At 36.9% G+C, this 20827-nt stretch overlaps 1 protein-coding gene across 5 annotated transcripts in view; it reads left to right on the top strand.

Moving 5' to 3' along the window:
• Window positions 1-20827, top strand: part of ERBIN (erbb2 interacting protein) — a 118675-nt gene that overhangs the window by 20789 nt on the left and 77059 nt on the right. For all 5 annotated transcript variants that reach the window (XM_079330494.1, XM_079330493.1, XM_079330495.1 and 2 more), the window contains exon 3: window positions 18686-18742. The gene's annotated coding sequence lies outside the window, so the exon portion shown is untranslated. The remainder of the gene's footprint in view (window positions 1-18685; window positions 18743-20827) is intronic.

The raw sequence follows: 20827 nt of genomic DNA, 5'->3' as shown, positions 1-20827 counted from the left end.
GAAGAGAAACAATTTTATTATTTGGATGGGCTGGGACATCTAAGCTGCTACTGTGCTACTTACTGCCAAACTGACCACAAAGTGGAGAGTTCAGGCAGCAGTTCACAGCTTGGATTTAGAAGAGGTTCTTTCTTTTTTATGCTACTAATACTGTTTGATAACATTGAATAGGTGCAAGATAACAGGCAAACACACATATTTGAATGAATGTTGCTAATAATTTTATGTTAAATTAGAACTTTGTTTTATAATTCTAATTTCATTGTGAATCTGCTTGTTTTTTCTTGGAAACACTTCAGTATTACTGGGGGTAATTCAAATGATATGCTTAAATATAGTTTATTTCTTGCTTTGCAGTAGTTCGCTCTTAAGCCTTTTTCAGTCCTAACTAACTCCTAGTTGTTTTATTAGCAGTCTTGATTAATGAGTCTTTATTGGGGGAAGAAAATCTCTACCAGTTAAAAAGAACAGAATTGTGAAGCAAATACTTTTGATAAGCTTGTGGCTGCACAAATAAATTTAATAGCTGAATTGTAAAGCATGTTGTGATGAAATACTTACTGTAGGCATTACAAAAGACCTGGTATGTGTTCTTCATGTTTTATGATCATCTTGGATAGAGGCTTTTTGATGCCAATTTAGTGCATGTTCTCCAGCCTCTCAAAAGTTTTGTAATGAGTCAGGTTCTAGAAAAGTTGCTGTAATTTGTCAAGCTCTAAATCCATAGTGAGAACAATATTAAATTCTTAAGTCCAATGTAAAGGTAAAATCAACATGTGTTTACAGATACTGAAACACAACATGGAAACAGGGACCATAAACAAGTTTTTACTTGTGAATAGCCCAAGAATATGAAAAAAAATGGAACTAAAAGTTGGCAGAGTTCTTGTTTTTTTTCTAACTTTTTGTAATCCATACACTGCCTGATAGGTGAATTTGACAAGACTCTGTAGGAGTGAAAATTTCAAGAGTATAGCAGCTTCTGTATTTGAGCTTCTGACAATGATTTAAGGATGCAGTTTTGAAGCTGTGTAATTACAGTTAGTTAAGAAAATTCCTATTTCATTGTCTTGCTATCAAGACTTCCACCTGAACAAAGAAAACTACATTGACTAAAAGGATCCACTGTATCCCATCCCTTCATTATTCTTGTGACTTCTTTATTCTGGACATGTTCCAAGAGTCTTACATAAGCTTTGGTTTGCATATTTAATCTGTGAGTCCTCTTGACTTACTGATTCATTTCTCCTTGTAGCAATAAAAGCTGCCCCGAATCTCTCCCTTCCTAGTTGTATTTGACAAGTTCTGGCATGAAGTGCCTGCTCAAACATATCTCAGGTGCTTCAGCTATGAGGGTTAAACTAGTCGCCATGAGATGTATTTTATCATGGCAATGCACTTGGGGGACTCATTGTTATGTGAGCCCGATGTTCCCTGTAGTGCAGGAGAGGTTGTGGACAAGCTGTCTCAATAACTGAAATGATTCTCAGACCCAGAGACACTCCTATTAACATATTTTAGACTGCTTTGTTGAATGTTCTTTTCATTTAAGGACACTCGAGGAATGGTATTTAGTTTGTCCCTTAAAATGTATATGCTGCTAAGAGAGTCTAAACAAGATCAGTTTATCATAGGGTTGACTTGTGTGATAAGCTTGCTGGCTGTCACATGGCCAGAATTGGGTTTTGTAAGGAAAACATCCTGTCTCTATAGAGGCAACTTTGTTTAATTCTATGCAAAGGCTAGATGTTGGAGTACTCATGCTTGCATTACATAAGCAGCATTAGTTCTTGAATCTTGTTTTTCAATTTAATAACTAGCAAAGAAAATACTTCTTAAACCATGTCATAAATGTGTGGTGGTGTGAGAGGGGAAGTGTGCAGAGAATTCTTCTAAAGTATTTAAATAGCATGGTACATTCTGGCTTTCTCTTCCCTCTCATCTTTTCCATCTACATTGTTCCATGGAGATGGAATCAAGTGCTAAGTGATGTACTCAAGTAACCTTTCTTTCCACGGTTGTCTTTGGAGGCCAGCACCTATTTCTTCAGTTAAGATACTGCTTCTGTGTCATTCACAGACCTCTGACAATTTTCTCCTTTCCTTTTGTTTCTTGCTTCCCTCCCTAGCGCCAGGATATTTTTTTCTTAATGATCCAGTTGTATACATCATAATATGAAAGTCTGTTTTCCTCCTAGTGGGAAGAAATGGTGGTGAGACAGAAATGCCTGATAGAATGATTTACTTTCAGTGATGTCATAAGCAGCTGTGGGTAGTTGTAATGGATGTGCCATAGTTTGTCTTTCTGCCAAAATACTTTTCATTATATGTACAAGTTTATAAATTGAATTGCGCAAACTTATATAAAAAGTACAGTTTTCTTCCTGTATCACTGCTGTGTCAGGAGGATCATACAATAGTAGTGTGGAGAGCTGTACAGACTGCTGTCTTCTAGAATTTTACATCAGGGTGACAAATACTGGATTTCACTACATAAAACCAGGTAATCTGTATCAAGTTCAGTCCAAAGAAGCCTTGTGCACAGAAAACAAAAAGAATGAATTGCTTTGATTAATAGGGAAGAATTATCATTGGAATGCTGTGTGTTTTGGAAATGCTATATTGCCATCATGATGTTATACTACAGATTGTGTATCTGTGAAGATTTTTTAGCCATCCAAGACAGTTTGTCTTTTTTGTATAAATGGACAAAAGGCACAGTGTTTCTGCAGGTCCAAGTGGTCTTCTATCACCTCTATTGAAAAGCAAATGAGGACAAAAATGATAAGAGTGAGCTAGCTGACTAGCTAAGCGGTGTAAAAGGAATGGGTTTTCCTGTTATGAAGTGATAGCTTGATTTTAGGGTAAAAAGAGATGACAGATTTACCTCAAAAAAAAAAAAAAAAAAAAAGACTCGAGGTAAACATCAGTTACAGAGAAGAGGCAAGTAGAGTATCTATTAAAACGTGCAGAAAGAAAAATACCCAGTTTCTTTCTAATACAAATGCAAGATACTTGAAATACTGCTCATGGAGGACTGATAACTAATTCTAAGAATGTTTATTAAAAAAAAGGTGTTGGGTACTCACTTTGAAGGACAGAAAAAAACACTTATGGTTGATCTGTGTAGTGTCACTGACACTTGGTAGAAAAAGTGATGTGTTTGGTGGTTAAAAATAGCTGCATGCAGTTTAGGAATTGCAAAGTGAAGGAAAAGGACAATTCTATTTTGATGAGAGCTGGAAAAAATAATAACACTTATCAGTTGGTTTTCTCTGTGGCCACTGCATAAATAGCTTGCTATGGACTATCAAAGTGCAGTCACATGCAGGGTGACTAACTCCCTAAGTGCAGGAAACCTTATTTTATGTGCAGGTGGTCTTGTACTACTAATACTAAAATGTTCATAAAAAAGATGACGGATGCAGTATTTTTAGAAGCAATTATAAAAGGATTTGGAGTCACACCTATTATTGAAAGGAACCAAGTAACCAGTAGTGTATTTAAAACCTTTTTTTGATAAAATATAAATGACTGTGAATTGACTTTGATTGTACGTAATAAATACAAAGTTTAATCAGCACCATTTATTTGTTCTTTTTATGAAGATCACTTGGAAGCCATTCAGTGAAATCATTCCTTTTCTGCTCAGTTTTAAAGGGAAATCAGTTAAAGGATGTTTTACTAGATGCTTAGAAAACATTGAATCTAAAACATGCTAATATAATAGTGCATCTGTTAATTAAATGAAGGGGAAAAAGCTATAGCAGTGATTTGGGAAGCTGAAGACTTCAGAAAGTAAAAGGTGAAGGAGGTCTACCTAAGATATCTAGGTTGCTAATGTTAGGACCACTAAAGTGAGTGAGAATGAGATAAAATACATAAAATATACCAATATATACTTATTTTTTGTAAATTTAACATATATGTTTAATTTGCTTGGCAAAATAGGAGACTTAATAGGAGACATAATTGGGAACATTGAGAAGAACTTGATTCAACTGATTCCTTTGGCAGGATTATTTAACAGACAAATGGTTCACACTTTAAATTTTTTGAACAGTCAGAAAATTGTTTGATTTTAATCCTGCAATTAATAAGGTTCATTCTGTCTTTGTGGTAGAGGATTAATATTTTCCCCAGAATATTGTATAAAGTGGTATTTTACTCTTGTGCTCCCTTTCTCTACCATTTGAACTAGCTGTGTAAGTGAGAAACGAGCACTGCTTATCTTTTGCTTATTTTTAACTGCTCTGTTTGAAGATACAAATCTGCTTAATTTGACTCTTGGCTAGATGGAGCGGTCCTTCTGGACTTTTTTACTAATACCAAGTCATGTAAAATTCAACTAAGAAAGATCTTGCTCAGTTTAGCTGTTTATGTGGTTTCTGTTTCAATCCTTCCATACCTTTCGTGCTGAAATGCAGACTTCAAGTAAAAAGTATTCCAGAGTCATTTTAAATCTCAATTCACAGTTACAAATGTTGTAATTTATTTTGGAGCTGAAATACCTCCCCTTGAATCCAGAGATAAAACTTTGTGAATGTTTGGGCATTTTGTAGTAGGTTTCTTTCATTAAGGGGCATGAAAATGATTGGAGTACTCAAGTACCTCTTCTGTGAAGACAGGCTGAGAGAGTTAGAGTTCTTCAGTCTGGAATAAGGGAAGGGTCCAGAGACACCTTACAGCACCTTTCAGTACCTAGAGGGAGTCTACAAGAAAGATGGAGAGGGACTTTTTGCAAGAGTGTGTAATGATAGGACGAGAGGGAGTGGCTTTAAACTGAAAGAGAGTAGGTTTAAATTGGATATTAGAAAGAAATTGTTTTCTCTGAGGATTGTGAGGCTCTGAACAAGTTGCCCAGAGGAGTGGAAATGCCCCACCCCAGATTAGATCAGGCTTTGAGTAACCTGATCTAGTGAAAAGTGCCTTTACCTGGGGCAAAATGGTTGAAACTAATGACTTTTAAGGTCCCTTTAAACACCAGCTATTCTATGATTCTGTGAAAGCAGGAAGGTAGTTTCTATAATAGCTGAGCTTACTGGAGCGCAAGGGGAAAAAACTCACCTTTTTTCAGATATCAAGAAATATATTCAAATATTGAGAGGCAAGATATCCTGCCTCTCACAGTATAGTAGAGGGTGTGTCCTTCTCCCTGAATAAAAAAATCAGGATTCAAAGTATTTCTTCTCTTGGATTTTATGGTTTTTATTAAACTTAATTTGTATTTTTGCTTACTGTAATTTGGAACAATAAGGAAATAGACCACATAGATATGTCTGCTTTAAATGTTCTTCTTAGAAAGCCTAAATGTTTATACCAGCATAGCTGTACTGTTTGGTTTCTATGCATGTATTTGTATAGGTGTAACATATGTAGTGTATTTTCATTCAGGATGGGTAAAATCAATTATTTTCCTAAGCATTATGATTACCTGTTGTGTAACCTAAAGGGGTTTCAGTAAACAAACTGGAATCACCTCTCATGATTCAACACAAGTGTAGGATGGACAACAGGTTGATTGTCCTTCAGAACAGGTTAGGGTAACTTAGCTCAGTAGAGAAGCACATCATGTGGGAGATGGTGATGGTAAACACCATTTAGTTTGATGAGCAGTAGTATTTACACAGCAGCGCCTGATAGCTGTTGGGATTTTATTTTTAAGCATTATTGTGAGGGCAAGAGGAAAGAAAAATACAAAGGAATACACGGTGATTTAATTATATATATCTATCTATTTGGGAGTGCTATTGAAAGTTGCTCTAAGAATCAATGAAGCTAAAGAGATGGTGGTAGAAGCCAACTTCATTGACTGAGGAATCTCTCTTTTGATTATGGATGAGAAAATAGTTTGAAAAATTAATAAAGATGTGCTTCTTATATCTTCAAAGGAAAAGGGGCAAAATAGGAGTACTTAAACCAGCAATATAGTTAAGCAGTGTCCTAGAAATTATTTTTGTAGTAAGTATAAGTTTGTGGGGTTAAGGTTTTGTTTTGGATGTTTGGGGCTACATCCCTGTGACTACAGGGATTCAAAGGATGAAGAAGCAAGGAGAGTTGGGGTCGGAGTAATGGACAGAGTACTGATGATTTCTAGGAGTAAGCAAAGTGTGTGATAAAAACATTGTTGCCGATGGTTGAGTTTATGTTCTGGTTTTATGTGCATTGAATTTAAGTAGACAATCCCCAGCTGTGCTTATCAGCATGAAAATTCATGTGAGATGAAAGCATGTCAGGGACACTGCTATTAGAAAGGCAGGGGAAGGAAGTTGGGGTGTGAAGAAAACATGTTGAAACAGAAAAAACAGCAGAAGATGGAGAGGAATGGGCTGACCAACAACAGAAGAAATCACAATAGAAAGATGAGGAAGCAAGAGATGCGACTCTTTAGGTGCTCTCACCATTTCTGAAGACTTTGTCACTGGAAAGATCATCTATAGACCTGTACTGGGTCTCTGAGAAGTTTTGAACTGATAAGATATTAGTAACCCAACCCAGCTTTTCTTTTCCCTTTTTAATATATTGATCCTTTTCCTTCTTTTCCTTTATATTCCCATACCTCTGAAAGTGTGAAATTTTGACTTGGGGTCAAGGCTCCTCATTTTCAAGTGTGTGAACTGTAGTTTTTGTTACGTGCATTTAAAGCAAACAATAACCATGGGAGATAAAGATTTGGTATCTGTAGCGTGTGATTATCCAGGCATTTTTACTTCTAGCAAGATTTAAGTTTAAGGCTTATTATACTTAAACTAGCGAGTGGGTGTTAGATAAATTGGTTAAGCTCTGTCTCTCAGTATTTGCTATTTCAGATTTAGATGCTGGCCTGCCAGTCTAATTAAAGCTGTTGAAAATGTTTGTTTCTTTTTAGATGAGGTGCTAATAACACTACTGCTGTCTAGCTGCTGATGCTCATTCTGGCCTCTGATTTATGTGTTAGCATTTATCCTCTTTAGTCTCTTATTATTTTGAACACCAGAAAAGATTAACTTCTGTTTAAAATGAAAAATGTGCTTTTGTTGGGTTTTTTTTTTATTATTTATTAATTTTATGGGAAAACTGTACTGTGTGCATTGTCATAGAGCACATGAAAACTGTTGAGTGATTTTGTCCATAATTTTATGTCTGCCTAGGTTCTAATCCCTTAATGGAATTAAAATGGAAAGCTGGTATCTAGAATGAAATAAATCCATTAATCTCACTACTGATCTTTAGTACTGAGATTTTTTTTTCTGTACAACTTTTCTGTTGCTTTTTCAACAGAGCTGACTGGCGTGTTAGGAATCAACCTGTTGGAAAATGTTGATTTTATTATCTTTTTTAGTTATTGTGTCTTATTGCTCAACAGAATATTGCATAGAGGTGTCACCTAACATGGGTTTTCTCCTAAAAATTAGAATCCAGAAATCTGCAGATAAACAAGTGACTTTATTGCTAGGAGAGCTTTAAATACAGACTTAATTGATTTGCCCAGATCTTGTACTAAATTGTTGGAGAAAATCTGGAAGATCCAGAAAAAAATATTTTTAAATTAAGCAGATGTTAGGTTATTTTTAAAGCTCATATCTGATTGTTTTTGTCTTTACTTAGAACTGAGAATGGACCAGTATCTAGAAGCCAGAAACCCCTAAGAACCTCCATTGTTTGGCTATCAGATCTAATAATGCATTTCACTTATTACTGGAAGACCTTTTGAACTGTAATGGGCAACTCCAGTAAAATGGATTTTGGAAGATGTATGGATATAATCTTCAAATGCATTTTAGGGCATGCATTTTGGTAGTGCTCTTATCAGAGTATGAAGGGCATATTCCTTCAGGCAGTATATTTTTGCAAGACAAGCGTGCAAAGAATGAGAAATTGGGAATGAGGCGAAACCTACTGATTCGCAGCCTGCACACAAACAGCAATTTCTGTATGTGATGATGTGTTGGTTTAAATTAAATTTAATAAAAAAAGGGTAAGATCTGAGACAAACCAACCCTCACTGCAATCTCATTATTGGAGGGAAGATAACAAATTCATATTCTGCTCCTTTCTAAAGACTGCCATCCACACATGACTTTTAAGTAACAATTGTGGGTTTGTTTTTTTCAGATGGGGAAGCTATGTCTGCATTGGTTACTTCAAGTTCAATCAGCAGGGGGATTTTTTTAGACAGGAACAACTTGAACTATTTTCCAATCAGTTAAATTCAGCATATTAATTTCCTTAAATTATCTTGTGAGCTGGGGATTAATTACCTTGCAGCTCTGCAATTTCAAGTAACTGAAATTTTTTATTACCTTAATAAGCTGTTTGCCTTTTAGTTCAGGTAGCTTATGGGCCTGGATTGTTTTGTGTGTTAAAGGGGAATTGTTATCCTGTTACATAGCTATAATCCAGGGAGATTCTATAGCTTCTTTTCACCCATGAAACAAATCACATCTAACAGTATTTGCAGGATATAAATTATATGCGACAAAGGAGTTGGGTAGCTTTAAAGTATATGATAAAAAGTGACAATTGTGCTCCATCATAGGTTCTCAGGCAGGTAGTGAGATCTGACAGCAAGCCAAGGCTTAGTGTTTAGAAATTGGCTGAAATCAAGAGATTAGGCAGTAGCATTAGTCTTTTCGAGAGTAATGTGATAATGTCACTGAGTTACAGATCATACCTCAGTGACAGACGGTGCATGCCTTTGTGAAGTGTAGTTGGTTAAAAATACTTCTTGGTTTGATGTTTTATGTGTTTAGTCACAATCGGTAGCTGTTGTAGCTAGTTAAAATTTAATATCAATTCAAAGAGGAAACACCAGCTTCTAGGAAGACACCTGTTCAGTTGTCCAGAGCTTACAAAAAGAATTTTTGATACTGGACCTTTGCCTTCAAGGTACATACCTACTTCTGATCAGTGCATTTTTAAAAAATCATGCCTGTGATTCTATATTGTTGCTGCTTGACTATATAATTTCTGTTTTCAATATAGAAATGTATTATTCCTCCTGGTGTCTTTATTACTGTTATAGACAAGACTGACTTTCAAGTTGGTGTCTGCAATAATTGACAGTTGAAGCTATAACAAGCATCTGATAGGTTTTTTTTTTTTATTTAAGCCCACTCAGACAAGCAGTAAAACACTGCATTTTTGTTACTCTTCACATGTTAAGAGCACAGCTGAAGTAATTTCCTTCGTGGCTATGAGCAATTTTGCAAGCATGTTGTCAGATTGCTGATTGTTATTTGTCATCAGACTGGCCAGTGATTATTTCAATTTTGTAAAGCAGTGAGGTGCAAAATAAATGCAGAAGGAAGTAAAAGGTTCATAATAGCAATTGTTAATTGGAAAGTTACAACTCTGCATATGTGGGGGGGAAATAACATCTAAAAATAGCTGTAAGTGTTGCTTGACTAGCACTGATCACCTCTGCCCTGAAAGGAAAGAGAACTCAGGAATTTACATACCCTAACAATGACTTGGCTGGTAGTGTGGGATCTATAATTAAGTATACAGTTATATACAACAGCAACAGTTTACTGTTAGTTTCTTCTCTTTTTGAGACAATTTAATTATGAAAACTCCATTATGCTATAAAATACTGTTTCTGAGCTATGCAAAATGTAAAAGATTCATCCAATTCCTAATATCAATTTCATAACGTGTTGAGACAACTTAGGTCTTATTAGTTGTAAGAATTTAGTAGTTTATGCATAATTTCAAATATACAGCTTCAGCTGTTTAACAGTTCAAACTGTTGCAGTATCTCGAGTAGCTATAAAAGGCCACAGGGACAAGATGAATTCAAACATTTGATGCCACAAACATTTTTAGAATTGGCAAAATTTGTAGTCTGAATTCTATCATGGCCATCTGTGTTTGATAGTTTGAAACAGCTCTATGTTTGGTTTTGTGCATCCGCTGTGTCATAACTGGCAGACACAGGAGGTGTATCAAAAGTATATCTGTCTAAGTTTTAAACTGAGAGAAATATACCATCTTTAGTGGTCTTACTGTTGAGGTGCAAACAATACGTGGTTCATCTGGAGTGCTGAAAACTTATAATCAAATGTTGTCCAAGAGGACTTGACTTCAAGTCATTTGTCTTTCAGGACAAGGGTACACAGTCTGTGACAATCTTGGGTTCATTCAGATGGAGGACTTATCCTAGGATTTATTTGACGAAGTTTTGCATGTTATTGGAGAATTGATTATACAGGTTTTTATTTCCTATGCTTTCTCTTTCTCTTATGCTTGGACACACTTGCTTTAGTGTGTCCAAAAAAAATCTAGATCACATTTTTTCCGTCATATTAAGTTGTTAACGTGTTATCTGTTAGTGAGTCAGCATCTACTTAAGGCAATATTTAGACAAGTGCTGTTTGCACACAGAATTGTGGATGTTGGCTGCCACCAGCATTTTATACATGCCCATGGTCTCTATAAGACTTGCCGCCATATTTCTGAAGTATTGCACAAATGAAATTAGATATGACCCTCCCTAAAGTGTTTTAATATCTAATAAAAGATATGGGTGTGAAGAAGTGGGGGAGAAAAAAGGGTTTATCTGATGAATGGCAATAGGCAAAAAGAAATAAGGATCATGGCAATAGCATAATACAAGTTAACCACCTACTTAATTTTGATCAAGTATGTCTTTTCTAGAAACAGCGGTGTAGATTCTGGTGTCAGTTAGTGTGTATATATGACTGAGTTTTGTGGTTTTGGTTATAAATATTACCACCAATTCAATTGTTATATTCTGTTTTATGTATTCTTATTCTCTTAGTCACTTGTTTTCCAAATTTTCCACATTCCTCATTTTTCCCATGGTCAGTCTCTTGTTCTGCAGTGAAAAAAGGCTGAGTTCTGACTACACTTGGCTGTGGCTAGCAAGAATCGGACTGAAAAACTTTGACCTTTTAGAGTGATCCCTGTCTAGAATCCATATGCTGATGGGAAACTAAAGAATGAAGGAGGGTAGGGGTGGGAAGGAACAGGACCACATAGGAGCAAAGGATGACTGGATCTAATTGCTTTTCTCTTGGATTTACAGTCTTTCTTGTTATACTGAGTGCTTGTGTCACGTTGTTTGTGGTGCTAATTAGCCTTCTGATGTCATATAGATATGTTCAGTTCTCTCAAAAGTTAATGTCAGTTCTGTAGTAGCAGTGGAAATCTTTGAAATGGCTGAAGCTTGTGTGAAAGTTGTTGTAGCTTGAAAAAAAATCCTTTTTTTCTAATTCCATATCGAAGCAAGTTGGATTCTTTCTGTTACCACCAACAACAGAGCTTCTTCAGGGTTCACTAGGCCTCAATTTGTAGCTTGGCATAGCTGCTCACATTTAGTCATTGAGTTAGTGTGACTATCACTTTTAGATAAGTTGTTTGGTAAAGAATTGTGACACTGCACAGGGTACAGATTGTTGCTAATCTGAAATGTGATGGTTCTTTCCCTAAGAGTAACCTGTGTGGCCAATACAAAACCACCTCCAGTAGTTTTCTGTTGTGCATGGTTTATTTTTTGATTTGTATTAAGTTCAGGTACTGCTATATTGTATACTTCAAAGACAAGAATCAAGTTGTTCTGAAGAGATCACTAAACTTGTTTATTTTGTGGTAAGACAGGTGTATATTAAATGAGTACAGTGTTTAAGGATGTCATGAATAGGAATATTCTAAAGCCTTTCTAAAACTCTTAGTTTTTAACATTAAGTCGGGTGTAGAAAACCAGTGGGGCTTTTTTTGTGTTTTCATTTCTGTCTTGGTTTCTGGTTACTTGAGTTGACGTGGCGTCATCAAGGAACAGAAACAGTAAATGTTAGTGATGCTTTAAACAGAATGATTAGCAACAGCACTCAGTAACAGTTTAATCCCCCTTGGATTTACCATTCTGTGCCGAAGAACCTCCATCATTGTATAGTTCTCAGTGCTTGGGAAAGGAAGTAAAATAGTGCTATATCTTACTGCTCCTCTGGGGAATGTGGCATTTGAAAGTGATTAAAAGTCACAATGTGACTCTTACCTGCAATAGCTGTGCCCTCTGAGGGTGTTGTGGATCTAACTGTTTCTGTTTAATAGCAACATAGTATTTTGTTCTTTATATTGTAGGACAACATTTCATTAGCCGTGCTGAGGCTAATGCTTCAGGAAACAGGCATCTAGATTTGTATATGATTTTTTGCAGTGTGATGTGATCTGAAACTCATCCAATCTGGTGCATGTGCATTATAGAAGTTTTTCAGTGGTGAGATCAAATATAGACACACCAGTCATTTCTGCACTAGCTGCACTGTTATAAAAGGGGGTTTTGAAGACCAGACCACTTTCCTAGGTCTAGGTATGTTTGTTTTGCTGCAAAACCACAATTTGCACTCTGAATGCTTAGACAAAACTTTTGTAGCTATATCCATAGAGATGGAAATGCTGCCTTTAAAAAAATTGAGATCACAGAGGCTGTCCTCATTTATGCCTTGGAAACCCATTTTTGAACAGCTTCCCCAAGGAAACTAAGTCAACCACAAAATCCAGCAGCTCTGATTTACTTGTGTGTGCATTGGTATGAATGTGTTTCCTTAACTGTCTTGTGCAAGAGTGCTGTTGTGATAAGTAACAAAATTTCACTTTGGTGCACTCTAGGCCATCAAATTTTAAGATAATTAAAAGAACTCTAATAGAACTGTAGATAATCTGGCAGAACAGTGAAAACTGTTAAAATAAAAGTCATATGGCAAGTTAGCCAGTCTAGGGACCTATCATAGTGCCTTTTGTGTTCTGTATGTTGGTAAGCATACCAGTAGCGCTTGCCAGAATCCTTTTGAACTGCATGTCCCCTTCAGCACACCAGCAGGTTATTTTGGGGCATTCTGGAAGCAAGTGTGAACCTTTGTGTGCCTTCTTAGAATGTGCTATCAGCTGTCCTCTTCCTGCATTAAAGGATTCTGGCTGTCAGCAGCTGTGACAGCATGGGTACTAGGAGGTAACGAATCCTCAAGTAGGTCAGTCTCATGCTGCTTGAGGTAATGTTTCATTATTACCATCTTAGACTTGATCACACAAAATCAGTAGACAGATAGTTCTGCTCCCTGAAACTTGCTAGATTTCTGTCAATGAGTTGGCAGTTCAATGTTTCTTTGCTTCGCTCTAAATGTCTGTCTTTGGGTCAGATGCTGAAACAAGAAGAAATAGTGGGACCGGATGACAGCATGTGCTTCCAGGAAAAGCAAAATATATTTATTTTTGAGAATGGTCTCTGGATCCTTTGTGTATCCCTGGTCATTCTCTGTTATCCTTCCTTTTTCCCCAGTCTGGGAATCTGAGATGAACTAAGATGTCTGTGGTCTATAGGCCTTTCTACTTTGTGCAAAATATGTTTAATTTCAAAAGGTATACTTTCTAGAGATAAATATTTTCTCAGCTGTGTTTATCTTTTGTTTCCTCAATCACAATCATATGTTGTTTTGTTTGTTCAAGTTAGCTCACTGTAAGGCACACATTTCCCCCCGATGTGGCAGGTTGTGAATTAGAATTTTGCCAGTAAACACTGACAGTAAAACTTACTTATTGTCATTGTGTAGGAAATGATTATGCACATCTTCATGTACCCCCGATACTTGAAAAAAAAAAAAATCTGGTTATTGGTATCCTTTGGCATGCAAGGTCTTCTTCAGTGATTCCAGTGTTGCATACAGTTGCTCTTCCTCAATCTGCTTTGGAATCCCTCATCTTCCTTGTCCCCATTCCAAAGAGAAAAAAACCCAACTGATCTCCTTGCTCAAAAATTGTTCTTGGTTTACTAGACAGGTTTTAGTGGTTCAGTATGGGATCTTTCTGCCTAATATGGGTCTTTAATATGGATAATTTTGATCAGTCTAAAGTCTTTCCAGCTAAATGTAGTTTCCTGCTGAATATGAATGGATGTTTAAGGACAAGCGCATGTTGCGGTTTACCCACTCCCTTTTGCTCTCTCTCTTTTATTTATATTGTTTCGTTTTTGTTTCCTCAAACAGTTTGGAGAAAGTAGCAACTGCTTGAGCCTTATTCATTGTACTGAAGAATAACCTACATCCTGATCTGTTGCATGAAAGTTTGCTATGTGTTCTGGGTACATCAGTATTCTTTCAAAGTTGACCTCCAAAAGCAATTGAAAGAATTCTGAGGTTTTGAGGTGGTCTGTAACCCACTGCAGAAGGCAGCCACATTTGTCAGACATGACTTCCCCTTAGTGAAGACGTGCTGTATGTCAGAAATCACTTCCTTGTTCTCTGTGTGCCTTAACAGAGTTTTCAGGAGGACCTGCTCAATGATCTTTATGGGGAGTGAGGTGAGACCTGACTGACTCATAAATTCCATGGGTCTTTATTTTCCTTTTTAAAAAGGGAGGTTTATACATACCTTTTCCAGTCAGTAGAACTTCTACAACTTGTCAAGTATGATAGGTAGTGGCTTACCTATTCCTCTGTCAATTCCTTCAGGATGTATAGATGTGCCTCATCAGATCCCATGGACTTGTGAACCTTCAGGTTCACTGAGATGGTCTCAAACCTGATCTTCTCTACAGCAGGTAGTTAGTTCTGGATTCTTCTGGTCCCTGCCTTTGCCTTCTGTATCTCTGGTGAGGTGGCTGGAGAACTTGCTGATGAAGACTGAGACAAAAACGGAGTTGAGCGCTTTGGTCTTTTCCATGTCCCAGGTAGCTAGTTTTCACATTGTCTTTGGAGAGCACCCACATTTTCATAGTCTTCTTTTTATCACTCATGTGCCTACAGAAATAATAGAAATCACCTTCCTTCTTTAAGGAAGAAACCTTGAAGATCATCAAATTCACACCCTCTGTCTGTGGACATTTCCAAGCATGGGGCGTCCACAATTTCTTTGGGCAGTCTGTTTCAGTACCTCATCACTCACATAGCAAAGAATTTCTAGTGATGGACATGGTACTGCTGGTGAGGTATTACAAGTGCAGAGGAGAGGGGCAGAATCATGTCCCTCGGCTGCTGTTTTGATACAGACCAGGATACAGTTGGCTTTCTGGGCTGTGAGCACACACTGTTGTCCAGCTTTTTATCCAGGAGAACCCTCAAGAACCCCCTCTTGACAGGGCTGTACTTACTGAGTTTGACTCCCGATCTGTGTTCATATCTGGGATTGCCCTGACCTAAGCGCAGCACCTTCCATTTGGCCTTGTTGAGCTTTGATGCTCTCATGGACCCGCTTTTGAAGCTTGTTCCAATTCCCTCTGTATGGCAAAAGCTTTTCTTGTTGTCCTTGATGCCCCTCACCAGATTCAATATTACCAGTGCTTTAGTTTTTCTCACCTGATCTCTGACTGCTCAGACAATCTTTCACTATTTTTCTTAGGCTGTCTGTCCTTGTTTTCACCCTCTGTAGGCTAAAGCCAGTGGTAAGTTGGAACCAAAATACTTCAGTGGAATGAGAAATACTTGCTCACTCAGTTGTGAGCAACTCCTGGGGCACAGGAGTCAGACCAACAATCCATCTGGAAAGCATTGTCTAGTAGCATTAGGGTTTTAATTATGAAAGAGTAAGAACAGGATAGATGCATAAGATAGTTCCCCCAATACTCTCTCCATAAAGCTGAGTGCTAGAGCTTTTTGAGTAGAGAAACATACTGAGACTCAGTCTGATGTGATTGATATCATGTGCTAGAATATGGTTAAATTAAGATTTCATTAGGTATTTTTACCTTGAGGGTAAGTTACCACTAAACCATCTAAAGCACATGTTACCACTTCTGAAAAACAGCTAGAAAAGTGGTAATCTGAACTAGCTGAGGTCTTTGTGGTGTTGCAGCCTTAGGGGGAAGGGAGCACCTAAGATTTGTAGATAGTCATTGGTTGAAAGGAATGAGAAGTCAGATGATCCACAAAAGCTTATGAAGTTTTATTAGTAAATTACACACTTGGCTTGGAAATTGGTATGCTCTTATAAAAGCATGTGGCTATGGATTTTGGACAAAGGGGTAGGGTGTAAGGGAAGAGAGAGAGATTAATTAAAAGAGGGGGACAAAGAAAGGGAAGGAGGAAGGAAGGAAAGAGATTATCAGTCCTGGCTGCAGCATCAGTTCAGCTGATGGCATATGTGGAACCACTGCCTGGGTCTAGATCAGGGTACCTACTAAAAGATAAGCTTTCCCTGCACTAGAGGTAAGTGTTGCACTTTCTATGTGAATTATTTCTCGCTCACAATCCAGGTTCTTGTGGAAATGGGTCAGAGGGCTTTTGGTCTTTGGCCTTGTTCTCCCCATACAGTCCATGTCTGCTTCTCAATTTCATTTCTCTGTTTGTGCTGTTCTGAGTTGTGCTTATCTCCAGGAGGTAGATCAAAGGTCTTTTTTTCCCAGAACAGTGCTGTCCTACCTCTGTATGGCTCCTTGTCCAGTCACATCTTGTTCTTTCTCACAGTGTGTTATTGCCAACAGTCCTTGGCTGTTATTACCTACAGTCCTTGGCTGGTGCCATGGCCACCCTGCTATTGGTGTTTGAGGCAAACACATCGGCTCCTTGTCTTCTAGACTTCTGTGGTTCTGGTGCATGGTTAGTTTGAGCTTCTCTAAATATTGCAGTTTATTTTCTTAGAGAGGTTGTCGTGCTTTCCTGCAAGCTATGTGGTGATAGGAGGTTTCTGCTTTTGGAAACTCATCATTATTACAGTTGTAGTTACAGCACATTCATAGATGTCGTCTTTTGATAGAGGCTTAAAGTTATGTGATTCAATGTCACAGTTTCGAGTGACATTATGGAAACATCAGTTGCACTGAGTTCATTGCTTTTGTTTGATTTTGTAACTGATGTCTCTTGTTCAGAGACTTATGTAGCTGCTAAATTTGTAAAGCAGTATGACTTGAAAGATCTAGGTAGAGTGTATTCTTCCCCTCATGCACACACTTGCTGTATTTTTTGCCTATTTTTGTTTGAGATGGGATGAGTTGCTTTTTCGTGGTTTGGAAGTCTGCAAACAGTTCAAATGGTAATGACTCCCTACCACTGGATTTTATTCTTTTAGGCATTTCAACAGCGACAGCCAAACAGGTGTCAGGAAATGAGGCAAGAGTAATCTCTTTTTGTTTATTGTTTTAGTGATTATTATAGGGCTAGCTATTTCTTTGATAGGTTTTCTACTGTGAATGCTTTGCCTGCAGACTCTTGACCTTAGGTCTTTATCTTTCAGAGGCACAATCACCTGACTTTTTCTTTGTCAGATCCAGCTCTGCATTGTTGTGTTCTCTGGATGAATTTTGCTTATCCTAGCAAAACTACTGCAGACCTGTATTTCTTCTTTTTGGGAGTTTGTGTACAGTGTCTCTGAAATAGCTTTTGTAGGGATCACATGGTTTTGCAGTAGGAGCAAAGTGCTGTGGGAAAGAAGCATGCAGACATGGCAATTTGACTGACTCTTCTAAGAGCCCCAGGTTCAGAATCTGGTTTGATTGTTGATGTCTTTCTTGATCTTTTAAATTCTCTTGAGTGATTCTGCTCTGCATTTCTGAGGCTGGCTAAGATAATAGAGATTTTTTTTTTTTTTAGTAGGGAACTTGAAAGGCTTGTGACTTTGATATTACTTTTACCCCTTGCTGGTTGCATGTCTTGGATGCCCTTCTGTTGAAAAAAAATTAAATATGTGTGCAGTGTAGTGTATTGGAGTTCATTTGGTATGAATGCAGAAGCTGACACCAGTGACTCCCAGATGAGGAATAGGACATGTGATATGCAAAAGTTGATTGTAGTGCAGTGCTACTGTGGCAGTCCTAACTTCTGTGGGAGTTCATTGTGCTCTTTTTTACCCCAAAAGAAGGAATTTGCTTTTCTCCTGGAACAAATAGATTCTAAATCTCTCTCAGGATTTATTTATTTATTTTATGGTGGCCTAATTCTGCTTTTATTGGAAAAAAAGAAATATAGTTCCATTTATAGGCAATTCTTTTGAATGAAGCTACTACCTATGATCTCCAGAATTTAAATTCTTCTCTAGATACTGAAAATTTGACAGATTATACTCTGCTTGACTTAGCTTCTTATCTGCTTTACATAACTTTGTGCTTAGTTAGATGATCTGTCTGACTACAGTGACATTTAATTCCTCTGAAGATATGTTCTACTTCTGCCTTTGTTGAAGGCAGAGTTAATCCTTCCCATCAGTCCAGCCACTAATTTTGCATGTGTTTAGTCAAAAACACTAGATGCTTTCATTTGTTTTTAATTGTTCTACTTCAGTGAAGTTAGCATCAGAGATCTGTTATGGCTTATAAAAAGCACTGCAACTTTCTAAAAAATTCCTGAAGTTAACAATGCAAAAATTTACTCTTTTCATCTTTGGTTAATTTTTGATGTATTTTTTTCTTGGAATTCTTCAGAACTGTATGCGAGAGAAAAACTATGTGATACTTAATATTTTAATATAGTAACTATAAAGGGAGTAAAAATGAAACAACTTGTAAACAGAGAGCTGTAAAAGAAAAAACACAGTAAAAAGCAATGCTTTGTACACAAAACATTGTTCTCCTTCATGAAAATATGCAGTTTTGCTGTCTTGGAAATCTTTCAAATACTCTGGAATATTCAAGCTGTTGTTCACACAAATGTAAAGCTTTTCTTTTAACAAAGCCAAAAGACTACCCAATACAATAAAATAGTAGTTTGTTTTTACCTAATACTGATAGGGTTGACTAAAATTTATCCCTCTGTCTCAAACAGAATGTTGACTTTGAAAGCTCAGGGAAGAAGCAGCAGGGAGAAGAAAGTAACACAGTGGTAAGTGCGTTATTTTTCTTTCCTCTGGACCAACTGCCTAGTGAGTTAAAATAGAAACTCTCTTATTTATTCATATACTGTTATAGTTGCTTTGAATTCAAAGCACTTGAATTTTATTGTGCATCACATCTCATGTTGCTTTGAAGGCAGTTTTTTTTAGTTCTGAATATCTGTTGAGGACCCAAGTAAATTGTATCTATTTACATGTATTTGTGTGCATATATAGAAAGGACAATATATGGAAAGGAAAAAGCTGTTTTAAAGCGCGGTGTGCATTATTAAGTGTTTTGGCTTGAGAACTTTAGAATACTGAGTTTTGTGATTTTTTTTTTTTTTTTCCAATTCTTAGAACTGATAAGAATATTTTTTAGATAACTTGGATAAAAGGTACTTGAAAAAATAAGTTTTTAAGATAGAAGTTTTTGTTGAGCTTCTTACTGTCCTTTTTGGTTTGCCGCTCTAAAGCGTTGACATACATCATATCATATATTTTCTCTCTTACTGGTGTGTTAACATTTTTTAGCTAGAGAGCATATATAAAAAGGTGAGAAGTGTTAAAAAGATGAAGTTTGATTTGCTTTCAAAGCTCCGTGGAAAAACAACACATGTTCAGAATCAGTTTTTTTCTTTATTAAATGATGTCAGTGCAGGTGGCACTAACTTGCTTTTGCCTCATACTGTGAGAATTTGTAGAGGCAAGTATTTTTCATGAATATAAAGTGCACCCAGCAGAATATTTAGTCTTCAGAAGGTCTATATGAATTCCTGTAGAGGAACTGTTACTGCTTAGTCCCTCTCCTGCCCCAGAAAAAAAAACCCCAACAACATATGACAGCAGCTTCCATCTGCTCTGATTTTATTAATAGCACTGCTCAGATTGTGGAAGTACTAAAAACTATTGACTCCTCAGTGACTTTAATTTTGAGACTATAAAATAGTTGTTCAAAGGATACAAAACCTTCTGCACATTTTTTATCTAGTATTTCTATAAACAGCATTTGCTTTAATAGAGAGAAGCCTGTGCACATGTTTGTGTTTTCTAACCTTTTGTGTAACCTACAATGCTGTAGGCTTTGTGTGCTTTGGCATTCTGCACTGAGCTAATAATCCTCGCTGTTGCTGCACTGCCTCAGCTGTGCCTGCTGCACCATAATGTTTGTTGCTTCCTATGGGCAAATGGCGAGCAATGCCTCTTGCCTTCACTTCCACTGTGCTCATTTGTCTCTTTTGACTGCAATATATATATATATATATATATCTGTTTTGACTATATAACTAGAGGAATTAAGACACTATCTCTTCCTTTCTGCTGGAATAGATGCTGACTGTATGCAATACAAAATATTTTCTCATACAGTAGTAAGTCCTCAAAAAATGAAACCTGAAGCATAAGCTGTTTTTATGGTTTTTTACTTCTACCATAGGCTTCCCATCTTTTAGTCTGGTTGCTCTGTGTATTTAAATTTCATTGTTTTCTTTATATAGAAAGTCAGGAATTTGCTTCCATGGATCTCTTTCACTGTAGCAATGAAAGAAAATGATGTTATTTGATGTAGAAATTAGTGGATTCTGAAAGCAAAGCAGTTCTGAAGTAGCTTGGTTCCAGTTAAACTGTACAAAATAGCTGTGATTACTAGGTATATAGTAATTGTGATTATTCAACTGCATATTTAAAAAAGTATGGCTAGTGGGGGATGGAGTGCACTTCAATATCCTGTTGGGATAAATATTTCATATTTCTGGCTATGTATTAACTTAAAAACTAGAAAAATTAAATCCGAGCTGTGTCAGTTCCATAGTGTAAAGGAATTTTTTAGCCATCTGAAAACATCAGTGTTGAAATACTGAAATATCAATGTCATGGCTTTTGAAGAAGCTTGGGTTGTTGCATATTCCATGAAGATTTGTGGGACTCCTGCAGTTTCCTTCAGACTTCAGTCTGCCATTGTAAAAAATCACTGATTTATATGGTGCTCCTTTTTTAGGTAAGGAAGAAAAGTGGATGAGATTCAAAGGCAGTAGTTTGAAAAATCAATTTATTCCTCCCTCTTAAGGTTTTCTTAGTAACATGACAAATACACACCC

Source organism: Erithacus rubecula (assembly GCF_903797595.1).
Source record: "Erithacus rubecula genome assembly, chromosome: Z".
In the NCBI taxonomy this organism is placed as follows: Eukaryota; Metazoa; Chordata; class Aves; order Passeriformes; family Muscicapidae; genus Erithacus; species Erithacus rubecula.
The sequence above is the reverse complement of the archived record's forward strand: the minus strand, read 5'-3'. Positions and strand labels throughout refer to the sequence as shown.